Raw genomic sequence first — 12068 nt, forward strand, 5'->3', positions numbered from 1 at the left:
AATCATGCGGCACCCCCAGACTTGCCCAGTGTCTTTCTGCCTGCTGCCCCCCCCCCCCAGGAGGCCCTGAAGCTTGGGGTACTTCTGCAGTGCACGGGACCACATGGGGTTTTGCCATGGTGACATAAAGGGGCACAGAGTAAGGAAGGAGCACAATCAGCCTGCAGACTGTGCTCCTCAGTAGGAGGAAGGGCCAGTGGCTGGAGTCCTCCACTGCTGCTGCCCACTGAAGGCCTCCCTTGCTAAGTGTCTGTGAATTTTTTGGTCAGTGGACAACTCTGGTGTCTCCTCTTGCTTGGGGCCTTGGGGGACCAGAGCACGCTGGGCCTCTGGTGGCTGAGGTCTCAGGGACCAGGATGCTCACCCTGGTGGGCCTCTGCAGGCTGTGTGGGCATGTGTGCCTTAGGCTGTCTTTTTCTTGCTGATTGTCTTCTGCCTGTTCAGAGATTTTGTCTCGGCCTACCACCTATGTGGCTGTAAGCGGGGCCTGGAGCCCTTGGCAGACGCCCCAAGCCTGACTGTGGGGACCCACTGCCTGTGGCCCCCAGCCAACTGTTGCCACTCAAGCCTGTCCAGGTGGCCACCCCTTCCTGCACAGACCGCTGGTGCTAGTGTTTGTGGAGAGTCTCTACTCACAGCTGGGCCAGGAGGTGGTGGCCATCCTGGAGTCAAGCAGCTTTAAGTACCCACAGAGATTGTACTGGGCAAGAGGGATACGCCTACACTCACTGACAAGAGCCACAGTGGCTTTGCCCTCACCATCTATGATAACATCCTCAAGTACATGGACCTAGATGCCTGGAACCGGGAGCTGCTGGACAAGTACTGTGTGGCCTACAGCGTGGGCATCATTGGCTTCTTCAAGGCCAACGAGAACAACCTTCTAAGTGCGCAGCTCAAGGGCATCCCCCTGTTCCTACACTTGAACCTGGGCCCGAAAGACTGCAGCATCAGCCCCAGGTCCCCACTGCTCTATGTGACATGGCCCAGCGAGGTGGAGAAGGGCGTGCTGCCCGGCGAGGACGGGACCATGATCCAGTCCAACCACTCCACCTATGAGCCAGTGCTGCTGGCCAAGACGCGCTCATCCGAGTCCATCCCCACCTGGGTACCAACGCGGCCTGCACGCTGCCCTGCATGCCACTGTGGTCCAGGACCTGGGCCTCCACGATGGCATCCAGCACATGCTATTTGGCAACAACCTCAACTTCTGGCTGCACAAGCTCTTCTTCATGCACACTGTGGCCTTCCTCACTGGCAAACAGCTCTCGCTGCCTTTGGAATGCTACATCCTGGTGGACATCAATGGCATCTTCGTGGGCAAGGAGGACACACGCATGAAGTCGGAGGATGCGAAGGCCCTGTTTGATACAGAGAACGAACTATGCACACACATCTCAAACTTCACCTTCAAACTGGGCTACTTAGGGAAACTCTTCCACACAGGTACTGACAGAGAGGATGCTGGGGATGACCTGCTGCTGTCCTATGTGAAGGAGTTCTGGTGGATCCACCATGTGGAGCCACTTGCAGCCCCACCTTTTCCACAACCAGTCTGTGCTGGCTGAGCAGATGGCCCTGAACAAGAAGTTAGCTGTTGAGCATGGCATTCCCACAGGCATGGGATACTCAGTGATGCCCCACCACTCGGGGGGGGGGGTACCCTGTGAACGTGCAGCTGTATGAGGCCTGGAAGCAGGAGTGGAGCATCTGAGTGACCAGCACGTAGGAGTACCCCCACCTGAAGCCACCCGCTACTGCTGTGGCTTCATCCACACGCACCATGGTCCTCCCTCGACAGACCTGCGGCCTCTTCACACACACCATCTTCTGAAATGAGTACCCTGGTGGCTTCAGTGAGCTGGACAAGATCATCCATGGGAGCGAGCTCTTCCTCACTGTGCTCCTCAATCCTATCAGCATCTTCATGACACACCTGTCCAACTACGGGAATGACCACCTGGGCCTGTACACCTGGTGCATTTCCTGGACCAATCTCCAGCTGCATATGCTGCCCCTGTGCAGCTGGCCCAGAAGTACTTCCAGATCTTCTCTGAGTAGAAGGACCCACTCTGACAGGACCCCTGTGAGGACAAACGCCACAAAAACATTTGATCCAGGAAGAAGACATGTGACCGCTTCCCAAAACTCCTCATTATTGGCCCCCAGAAAACGGGCACCACGGCCCTCTACCAGTTCCTGGGCATGCACTCCGACTTCAGCAGCAACTACCCCAGCTCAGGGACCTTTGAAGAGATCCACTTTAATGGCCACAACTATCACAAAGGCATTGACTGGTACATGGAGTTCTTCCCCCTCCCCTCCACCACCACCTCCAACTTCTACTTTGAGAAAAGTGCCAACTACATTGATTCGGAAGTGGCACCCCAGCTGGCAGCCACCCTGTTGCCCAAAGCCAATATCCTCATCAATCCAGGGGACTGGGCCTATTTCTGGTACCAGCACCAACGAGCCCACAATGACCCAGTGGCCCTGAAGTATACCTTCCATGAGGTGATCACGGCTGGGCCTGATGTGTCCTTGAAGCTGTGCACCCTCCAGAACCACTGCCTGGTCCCTGGCTGGTACGCAGCTCAAATTGAGCGCTGGCTCAGCTCCTTTCACACCAACCAGATTCTGGCCTTGGATGGCAAATTGCTGTGAGCAGAACCTGCCAAAGTGATGGACACAGTGCAAAAGTTCCTTGGGGTGACCAAAACTATTGACTACCACAGAAAGTTGGTGTTTGATCCAAAGAAAGGATTTTGGTGCCAACTGCTCAAAGAAGGAAAAACCAAGTGTCTGGGCAAAAGCAAGGGCTGGGAATACCCAGAGGTGGACCTGGATTCCCGCACCTTCCTGAAGGACTATTACCGGGACCACAACATCGAGCTTTCCAATATGCTCTACTAAATGGGCCAGACACTGGCCACCTGGCTGCAGGAGGGCCTCCAGAACACCAGGTAGCTGTGGCCACCGCAGCCAGACTGAACATTTGTGATGGCAGGGATGTTCTGCTGCATGCTGAGCCACACTGACCTGAAGAATGGGGCACTGGGCCTGGGCTGGCCAAGCACTTCTGAGCAATACTCTGCCGAGGCCCAGGCAGGGCCAGCAGCAGCCTAGGCAGGTCTGCAGCACCACCAAGCATCCAGTGCTGGGTCTGTGGCCTCTAGGACCTCCTTAGCCACCAGGGGTCCATCCCATTCACAGCCTTTCATGGGGAGGCCACTTCCTGGTAGGAGGGGATCCATGAGAGTCTCTTTCTGTCCCTCATTGTGTTCTACCAACCATACCCTCTCCTTCGTCCTACCACTCCCTGCCCCAGTAGGGTATGCCCTCAGTGTTAGCTGCCATATTTTCCCTGTCTTCCAGACAATAAGAGAGAAGAGCCCAGCTGGACCTTTTGCCAAACCAGGGAGAGAGACTGGATGTTTCCCTGTTTTGAGCCAGGCCCTTCCAAGGGGTCACCTGGATACTGGAGTCGGTCACTAGGCTGGATGTGAGGGTGGTACCTCCGGAGAACTCTAAACTTCCACACACATTCTGGTTCATACTTTCACATCTCACCCGCCCTTTTGTGGGAAAGGATCATTGATTCCTACAGTATCCACCCAGTCCTCAAGGCCTCCTCCAGAGCCCTGGGGCACTGCCATGCCATTGGACCCAGAGACCTAGGCCTCAATCCCACCACCTCTTTTCACCCTGGGGTATGACATGTGTAGTGTTTCCTGTGGTAAAAGACAGGTGGTCCAGGAGTCTGCAGTGTACACGTTCCAGGGTACATATGTTTTCCCTATGCGCACCCAGCTTCAGCCACCAGCCAACCCCAGCAGAGCTGGGGAGACTAACACCCCCGACTTTGCCCAGCAACCTGTGGCTGAGGGTTCCTAGAGGCTCCCTTAACCTCCCTAATACTAAGAAGCTAAAGTATTTTAAATTTTGTGTTTTTTTTTTCTTGGTGCCAGAGTTTCTTTGGGTGCTGGGGTTGCACTCTTATGTATATATATAATTTGTATGTATATGTTATTTTTTTTTGGGGGGGGGGTTGTTTTTAGTTCAGTCATACAAAATGGTGGAAAGCCCCAGTCCCAAAGGGTGTCATATCTCCATGCAGGAAAATGAGATGGCAGGGAGGGGGTGGGCATGTCTTCATGTGTCAGGGGCCTCAGGAGACAGTAAGGATATTCCCTGGGAGAGCTCCCTGTTTCCTCTCTCAATGCCATGGCTTCCTGGGGCTACCCCAGGTGAACAGAGGTGGCAAGATCAACAGGGAAGACCCACTCTCCAGGAAATGTGGCTTCGTGAAGTGCAGTGACCTGGGGCAATTTTGGCCAACGGAAACAGCTGGGCTGGGGTGGGCGTCCTGGGTCGAACGTGGCCTGTTCCCTCCCCTCACATGGTGCTAGGTGGGGAGCTGTTTCAGGAGCTGGGAGGCCCACAGGGATCCTGCAGACAGTGGGTATTTGGGCTATTTTCTGGTTGGGATCTCTTCCTCCCCTTCTTCTAACAATGTGAAGTGACTAAACTGGGGTGTTCTCTCCCCAACCCCTCCCACTGCCAGCTCAACTTTGAACTGACACCCAGGAAGTCCTTTCTGGAGAGCCTTGGCTTGTTCAGAAGCCTCTAGAATTGGAGGTTCGAAGGGCCCTTTGGGTATGGAAGCCACAGGGAAGTGACCTCCGTCTCTGATGTCACAGCTGGTTGGGAACAAGGCTGAGAATTGAATGTATAGGTCCCAATTCTGAGTCCAGTGCTCTTCTTCTGATGCCACACTGCATCTGAGCCTATCCTCTGGACCTACTCTGTGCCAAGTTCCTGCCCCTCCCTCAGTCATGCCCTTGGTCATTCCAGGATATGGGGACAAACCACTCCTTCCCAGCCAGGGTGCCTTTGAGCCTTCTCAGATCTACATTTCCATCCCTGTCTTGCTCTCCTCACCACAAAAGGCCCTTCCCAGACTGCGAGGCCTGGGTCTGTCTTAGCTCTAAACCCATTCCCTTCCCCCAAGTTCTCCACTAGGATGAAGGAGAAGGTTGGAGGCTCAGCGGGGCCAGCTGTGTGTTGCTTCGTGGTCTACCCAGAGAAGCGTTCCCATGTGCTTCTCACTGGGACCTCTGAGCCTGGGAGTCCTGAGCATTGTCAACCCACAAGGAGTGAGGAGCCAGTGGCTCAGGACAGGGTGGCATGCCAGCTTGTATGCTCATGAGAACTTGCCTGTGTCATGGGACCAGACTGCCAGAGCGGGGCGGTGACTTCCAGTGCCAGTCCTGGCCTCACTTCCCATCCATCAGCGAGGGCCTCGGGCTCCATGACCTTGAGAACCTCACAGCACACATGTTCTTCAGTCTACCCTCCAGGCCTGGACACCTGCTCCAGTCTCACCAAGCTCTGAGTGCCCAATGGGCCAGAAGATCTACTTCCCCATGCCCCTGGCTCGAAGAAGGAGCAGGCAGGTATGAGATCTGTGGGCACAGAGGAGATACTAGGGGTTGTTGTCCAGGCCCTTCTGGGAGACTGGGGACTTGCCCTGCCTCATGTTTTAAGTCTGGTCACTGCTGTTACTTCCTTTCTCACTAGTGCATCTTTCTCAAGGACCCACTGCCAGGACCTGCAAGTATTATGGAGAGGGAGAGACAAGTCACCCAGGGGCTCTTCACTCCTGATCACAGAGGTCCCCATCATGAGAAGATAGAACCACAGGCAACAATTTGTTTAGTGCTCACTAATTCACTTAAAGCTTCTGACCAAAAGAGAGAGAAAAATAGTTTAAGTCATGCAGGTGACTTCACCATCCCTTCTGCCGACCCCACCATGAGCCCTTGCCCCACAAGGTGGATACTGGTGGGAGGCCAGTCAATGCTTCCCCAGTCACTCGTGATGCTACAGCCACCCACAGGACAGGCATTTTGTGATGGGTGAATGAGTCTGAAGTTTAAAGTTGGGCCTTTTCCAAGCCCCTAAATAGGAGCAGCCAGTGCCTCTGGGGCCTAGGTGAGGGCGCAGCAGTCTGTCCCCAGCAGCAGAAAACTTCCGGGTTGACTCAGAGAGTGGCGGTCTCAATGGAGCTCACCCAGGGGTTTGTTAACCCACCCTCTAGATTTAAAATGAACATTTCAGTACGTTTGTTTTCTCTCTCTACATAGAATTTTTTCTGAACTAGCTTACAAGTAAAAATCATGAGACCACCCCAAAACGCTGCAGGCTGCACCTGTTAAAAGAGGACATTCTCCTATGCAGTAGCCCAGTATCACACCTGAGACAACAATAATTTCTCACAACTGCTCTCCAATCTATATTCTTACTTCCCCCAAATAACATACCTGGTTTTGGAATTTGGATCCAATTAAGTGCAAGCATAGCATTTTGTAATTGTGTTTTTAAAATCTCAGTGAATGTAGAAAAGTAAAAAATAAATGAATAAATAATAAAACAAACAAACAAACAAACAAACCCCATGCTTAGCCATCAAATTGCATTGTGGCAGGACACCCGATTCAGAGGCAGATGCACTCAACTAATTGGATGTAGGTATCATAACATTAATGCAGCAAGATTCAGCCACAGGAATATCTGTTTGGTTCCCTCCTTCATCCCCACACACGTCTTTTTGTATCTCTCCAGGTCTATTCTGCTTTATTTGGTTCTCAGCATACTTTTAGGACTGTGAATTGCCTTGCTCTCTGCTATTTTCTCTTTATTTCTATTTCCACTGTATTCAACCTCATCTGCCTATTTTTTAGGCTTCTTGCTATTCCCTGTTTTCTTTTTCTGTGCTTTTCTTCTTTTTAAAATCTCATTCTAAAATAGTTGGGGGGGGGGGAATCTATTTAAAGGTCATATTAAAAAGCCACAACTTCCTAAGTTATTTCAGCTCTTAAAGTTTTTCATTTTCTGTATTAAATGTTTTACTCCAAGTTGCTTTTACCTTATCTTTAAATTTCACTTTAATTCCTTTAGTCTTCTGCCTTCCATTTCTTATCATATATGACCTTCTCCTCTAGTTCATTCCTTTCTCCTCTCTGTCCCCACTTCCCTCCTACCATCCCAAAGACCTCCTGTGCGGCCCCAGGTGTGCTGCACAATTCCCAACCTGTGGGAAACACTAGTGTCCCAATGGTTACTGCTTAAAAACAGGCACACAGTCATAATAAGAAACACAAGGGCTGGTCCAGCCACCACATTTGTCCTTGACAGCCTGAGAACAGCAAACAGCATTAGGTGAGCACCTTGATCAAACTAGTAAGAATCACTACACATAAACATTCTACACTTGTGCCCCATTGCCTTCCATTGCTGTGCTGGCATTTTTATTAATTTATTCAATAGTTTATTGAATTTTTAGAGAGAGAGGAAGAGAGAAGAGAGACTGGGGATTGAGCCCACATCCTAGGATTGTGCCCTCACTGGGAATCAAGCCAGCAACCTCTCACTGCACAGCATGACCCCCAGTCAACTGAGATACACCAGCCAGAACTGTGCTGCTAGTTTTCTAAGCCTGTTCTGGGCATCTCAAATTTTGCAGCTACCCACCACTGTCAAGTGCTTCTCAACCTTCCTCATTTTTGAAATCTCCTTGCTTCCTATGTAGGGCATCTAGAGGCCTTGCCAATCATCCAGCTCTATCATTAATATCTTCCTAGCTTCTTACCATAAAAAAAGCATTAAAGATGCTTCTACTCATTCCATGGACATGTACACCTATCCAGCAAAATGTATGGTATTTATTGTGCTACTCTTAAAAGCAATATTGAGTATTGCCTTATTTTCAGAAACTTTTAACTAAGAGCTAAGAGTTTCCATGAAGACAGATTTTGTATCCAAACCTGCTTCCATGAGCACAAAGTCCATGAAAATGCAAGGGTAGTAAATGAGATCATTTTGGAATAATTTCTGAAATCAGGCAACAAATGGGTCCAGGCTGCCTATCAAGACTTGATCCAATTAAGCAGAGACAGGGTTGAATCATATATGAGAATATATTCCAATAATGCCCGCAGTATGGGAGAGTAGGTCATCCATGAAAATCTGCTCTCATTCCCGTTCCATAAGCCAGCTTCTTCTATTGAGTAGAAAGAGAAAGATGACATGGGAAAGTAGGAATTACAGGCATGGGGGAGTAGACAAGGTACAATGGTTACAGGTTACAGGCAATGCAGGCTGGGGTCCCAGAGGACAGGCTCCTCCACACCAGGTTGCTTCAGCAACAAGGCTGTTAATTTCTCCATGATGACAGACAGACCACTTTCCCAGGTAACTCCCACGCCCCGGGGCATACAGCTCTCACCCCGGTTAGCATGTGCTTTCTCTAGTCAGCACAGAACAGTCATGGTTAACATGGTTAATATTGCTGCCCCTAACATTTTCACTCCTGCTGTCAATCCTTCAATGACTTCCTTTACTGTCAGAATAAAGTTCAAATCCTTAAAATGAGGTCTTTGACTGTTAGCCACTCTAGTGGGTAAGAAGATCTATCTCACAATTACTGTGTTCATTGTCCATTTGCATACCACCTTTCTTAAATGTTCAGGTATGTTGTCCATTTCTCATTTGTGTTGTTTGTTGGAATTTGGTACACTAGATGCAGACAAGTCTTTGTCAGGTGCATTCATTAGGAATCTTCTTTTACTGGGGACAGCCTCCTGTTTTATGCAGTGACCTTCACTCTGTTCTTAGCTCTCATCGCAATGTGGGTTTGCTCCTAACATGACAGCACAGCTATTTACTTTGCCTGTGTGATATCGTGAAATCCATGCTGCATAGAACCTGCTCCATTTCAATGTGAGTTGGATATGTGATGTCAACATCATGGTTGGGATTCTAGAGTTGCTGTGGACAACAGGTAGATGCTTCCCAGTGTCCACACCCAGAGTTTTGAGTGGAGATTACCTATTCCTCATTGTGTAGAAACAATGTGTCTCTACCTTATCTCCAGGTCTGATCTGACTCCTTTGTAGCAAATAAGTCAAGAAAAAGCATGGGACTCCATTTGGCAACAGAGGAAAGTCTACTCCCTGATTTGTGCAGAACGTAGAGCGGTCACTATGTGATTGTTTCTAAGCCAGTCTTCTACATTTGGTTTTCTATAACTTGCAACCAAAATAAACCCAAGCTACACAGTGATTTTGTAACTCATGGTAGAGTTTATAGAGACATCACTGAGTCTATCTCTACATCAAATGTCAACAGCGACACAGGTTATGTTAGTTGTTCATCCCTCTTCCTCTGTTTGTATAGTTTTTACATCTCTCCATCTGTCTACGCAACATTCACTCCACCCATCCCTCAGTCTCCACAGCTCTCCACACTGTTTCTGTATCCACCCTCTCCTTCCCTCTTCCTTTGTTCATTCATCAACTCCTTCCATCGTTTTTCATTGACTCTCCATTCATCCATCTATCCTCTCCATCCCCTTATTTAAGAAATACTCTTTGGCATATGTACACTTCGAAATCCAACAAGGATGGTTTCACAAAGGAAAACTAAAGGACATTTGAAATAAATGCAAAAATCTTAAATGCAAATTTACTTACAGCAGTTTTATAAAAGAATAGCAATTAAAGTTTTACCAGTAATAAATATTCCACATTAATGAAATTCACACAATTAACAAGTAAAGGGGGAAATATGCACTATAATAGAAGTCAGTAAATACCTTCTCCAAATTTTGGTTGCATTGTGAGCAATTTAGAAATGGGAGAAAACATTTGACATTTGATAAAGGGCATGATCTGAAATGGACCACCAGCAGGTATCTGATGGTGCAAGCATCAGTAGCTTTCCCCATGCAAACATGATCAACACTAAAATCAAACATTATATTAGTAATAAAAAGAAAATTAAAAAATGAGTGAAAAGAATGCAAATGAGATACAAAGATGCCATTACAAGACCATACACCTTAAAAAGCGCAAGAGAATCAACCCGCATAAGTATAGGGACCAAGGAGTCGGCTCTAATACAACACAAACAACCAGTTTGAAAATGTGGTAGAGGAAACAATTTCCCTTCCCTGTAGCAACACATTCTATGAACTGCCCAGGGTGAAGAATGACAAGAAAACGTATTGGTCATATGAATTATAGGCTGCTTATGGACATGTTATCCATGTTACCCTACAGCATTCACAGTGTATGTACCCATACATCACATTAATAAAGCACGATGCGCAAAGACACAGGGAGAGATGGAGCAGATCTCTGAGTGGGAAAACGCGCCATTGCAAGTATATTAGTTTCCTTCCAAATTGATCTATACAGGCAACACACAGCCAGCCCAAATTTGAAGTATTTGTCATATCCCTTGACAAGCCAATTATAAAGGCCAAATGAAAGAGAAAATCTGCAAAAACCACCTCAAGAATATTTCCAAAGGCAACAGTGCTGCAATTTGTCCTCAAAAGGTGCTTTTTAATCTTATCCACATACTGTATCTCCACTGTTAATAATTCTTCAGAACCTCAGTAATGCTGACGAGCCTGGCAGCCCCCGAGAAAGAAACCAGGTAAAGGAGAGTGGCTTTCTCTTTCTCCTGGAGTCAGAGGAGAGAGCCAAAGCTCTGCATTAAGAGGTGCAGCACCACCGTGGTCTCTGCACTCCAGCAGCTGGAGACAGCCTCTACAAAAGGAGGGGAGCGCGTGTTGGACTTTCTTACAGCCAGCCTGCCCCATGCATCACCACACCCTGTCCTCACAGCCCATGCTGCAGGTGTTGGCCCTGACTTCGACAACAGCTGACATCCCAGCCATCTTCTCTGGGTCCCCTGCTTAGGGTCATGGGGCTGAGATGGAGATTTCCACCAGCTGTGTCCTCATCTGAAGGCGTGACCAGAGAAAGCCCCGCTTCCACGCTCCCTCGGGCATGGACAGAAGTCCTTTCCTCATGGCTGCATGCTGAGGTCCCGTTCATTAGGCTCCTACAGGGGGCAGCTCTCAGCTCCTAGAGGTCCTCCCTGGTCCTGACCCATGGCCCCCACATGCATGGGTCACACACAGGGACTCTTCAAGTCCAGTGGGGCATCTGTGAGGATGGAGTCAAATAGAATATAACAATATCACGTTATCTCGTGACATCTCAAGCTCCTCCTCAGTGTCTTCCTTCCTCTCGCAGTTGGCCTGCCAGAATCAATCCACTGCCCCAGCAATTATCAATAGCTTCCCATTTCAGCTTCAAACGTTGCTAGTTTGGACAATGAATTATAGGACATTCTATCAAAGCACAATTTCTACAAGAATAAATCCATATTGCTTTACTACTTCAGTACACATAACAATCAATGTCTCTTCTACTAGCATGAGATGTTCTCCATGAGTGAACATTCCTGTTAACCAAAGCTTTACAACAATAAATGAGCTGACAGCAATCTAAAATGTTTTCCACGCTCTCTTAGACCCTTCAATACCACATTTCTCTTAATGACGAGTGTCCTTGTGCGTCAGTTACAGTGCTACACTGTCACTCAGTGACACCTCCAGGTGGTGAGGGCTGCTGCTGTGAAGGGCCTGGGTCTGCTTTAGTAGCAAATGGCCCCAAACAGCACTGTGTTTGTGATCTCCTATATTCTCCTTAGAGGACTCTTAACTTCTCACTGAGGCGCCCATTCTCAGCTGCATATCCCTTTTTGTCATCAATTTGCTATGTGCACGAACACACAAAGGTTGGAATCAACCTTTGTTAGAAAAACAACCAACCAAATGTGTCACAGCCTAATGCAAAATAAGTGTAAACCACATACTGCCTGATGAGCTAAGGGGCACTTTATAAATAACGTTAAAAAACTTCTGTTGGGCTGTGAGAGTAGAACTTCATTTTGGTTTTATTTAATCTATTACTTTCTGTTTAGCCTTATACCTGTAGGTACATGGCCTTGTGATTATTAGCTAAATACCTTTTAGAAAAGCAAGGTTTTCTCTATACCAACTGAGAATTATCACTTATCACACCAACGAAAGGTATTTCCTACAATGAAAAAGTCATCCTGGCCTACTTATCATGTTCCAGAAATCACACAATCTTCCAGTCCTTTGCTTTGGTAGTTACAATTTGAAGCTAATAGATGTCATACATCTT

The 12068-nt window shown here is 48.2% G+C and overlaps 1 pseudogene; it reads left to right on the forward strand.

The window, feature by feature from the left end:
• The first annotated feature begins 356 nt into the window (after positions 1-356).
• LOC107545538 (bifunctional heparan sulfate N-deacetylase/N-sulfotransferase 1 pseudogene) lies at positions 357-2967 on the forward strand (annotated as a pseudogene).
• The last annotated feature ends 9101 nt before the right edge of the window (positions 2968-12068 follow it).

The sequence above is a fragment of the Miniopterus natalensis genome, chromosome 13 (genome assembly GCF_054644295.1).
Source record: "Miniopterus natalensis isolate mMinNat1 chromosome 13, mMinNat1.hap1, whole genome shotgun sequence".
NCBI classification, from domain to species: Eukaryota; Metazoa; Chordata; class Mammalia; order Chiroptera; family Miniopteridae; genus Miniopterus; species Miniopterus natalensis.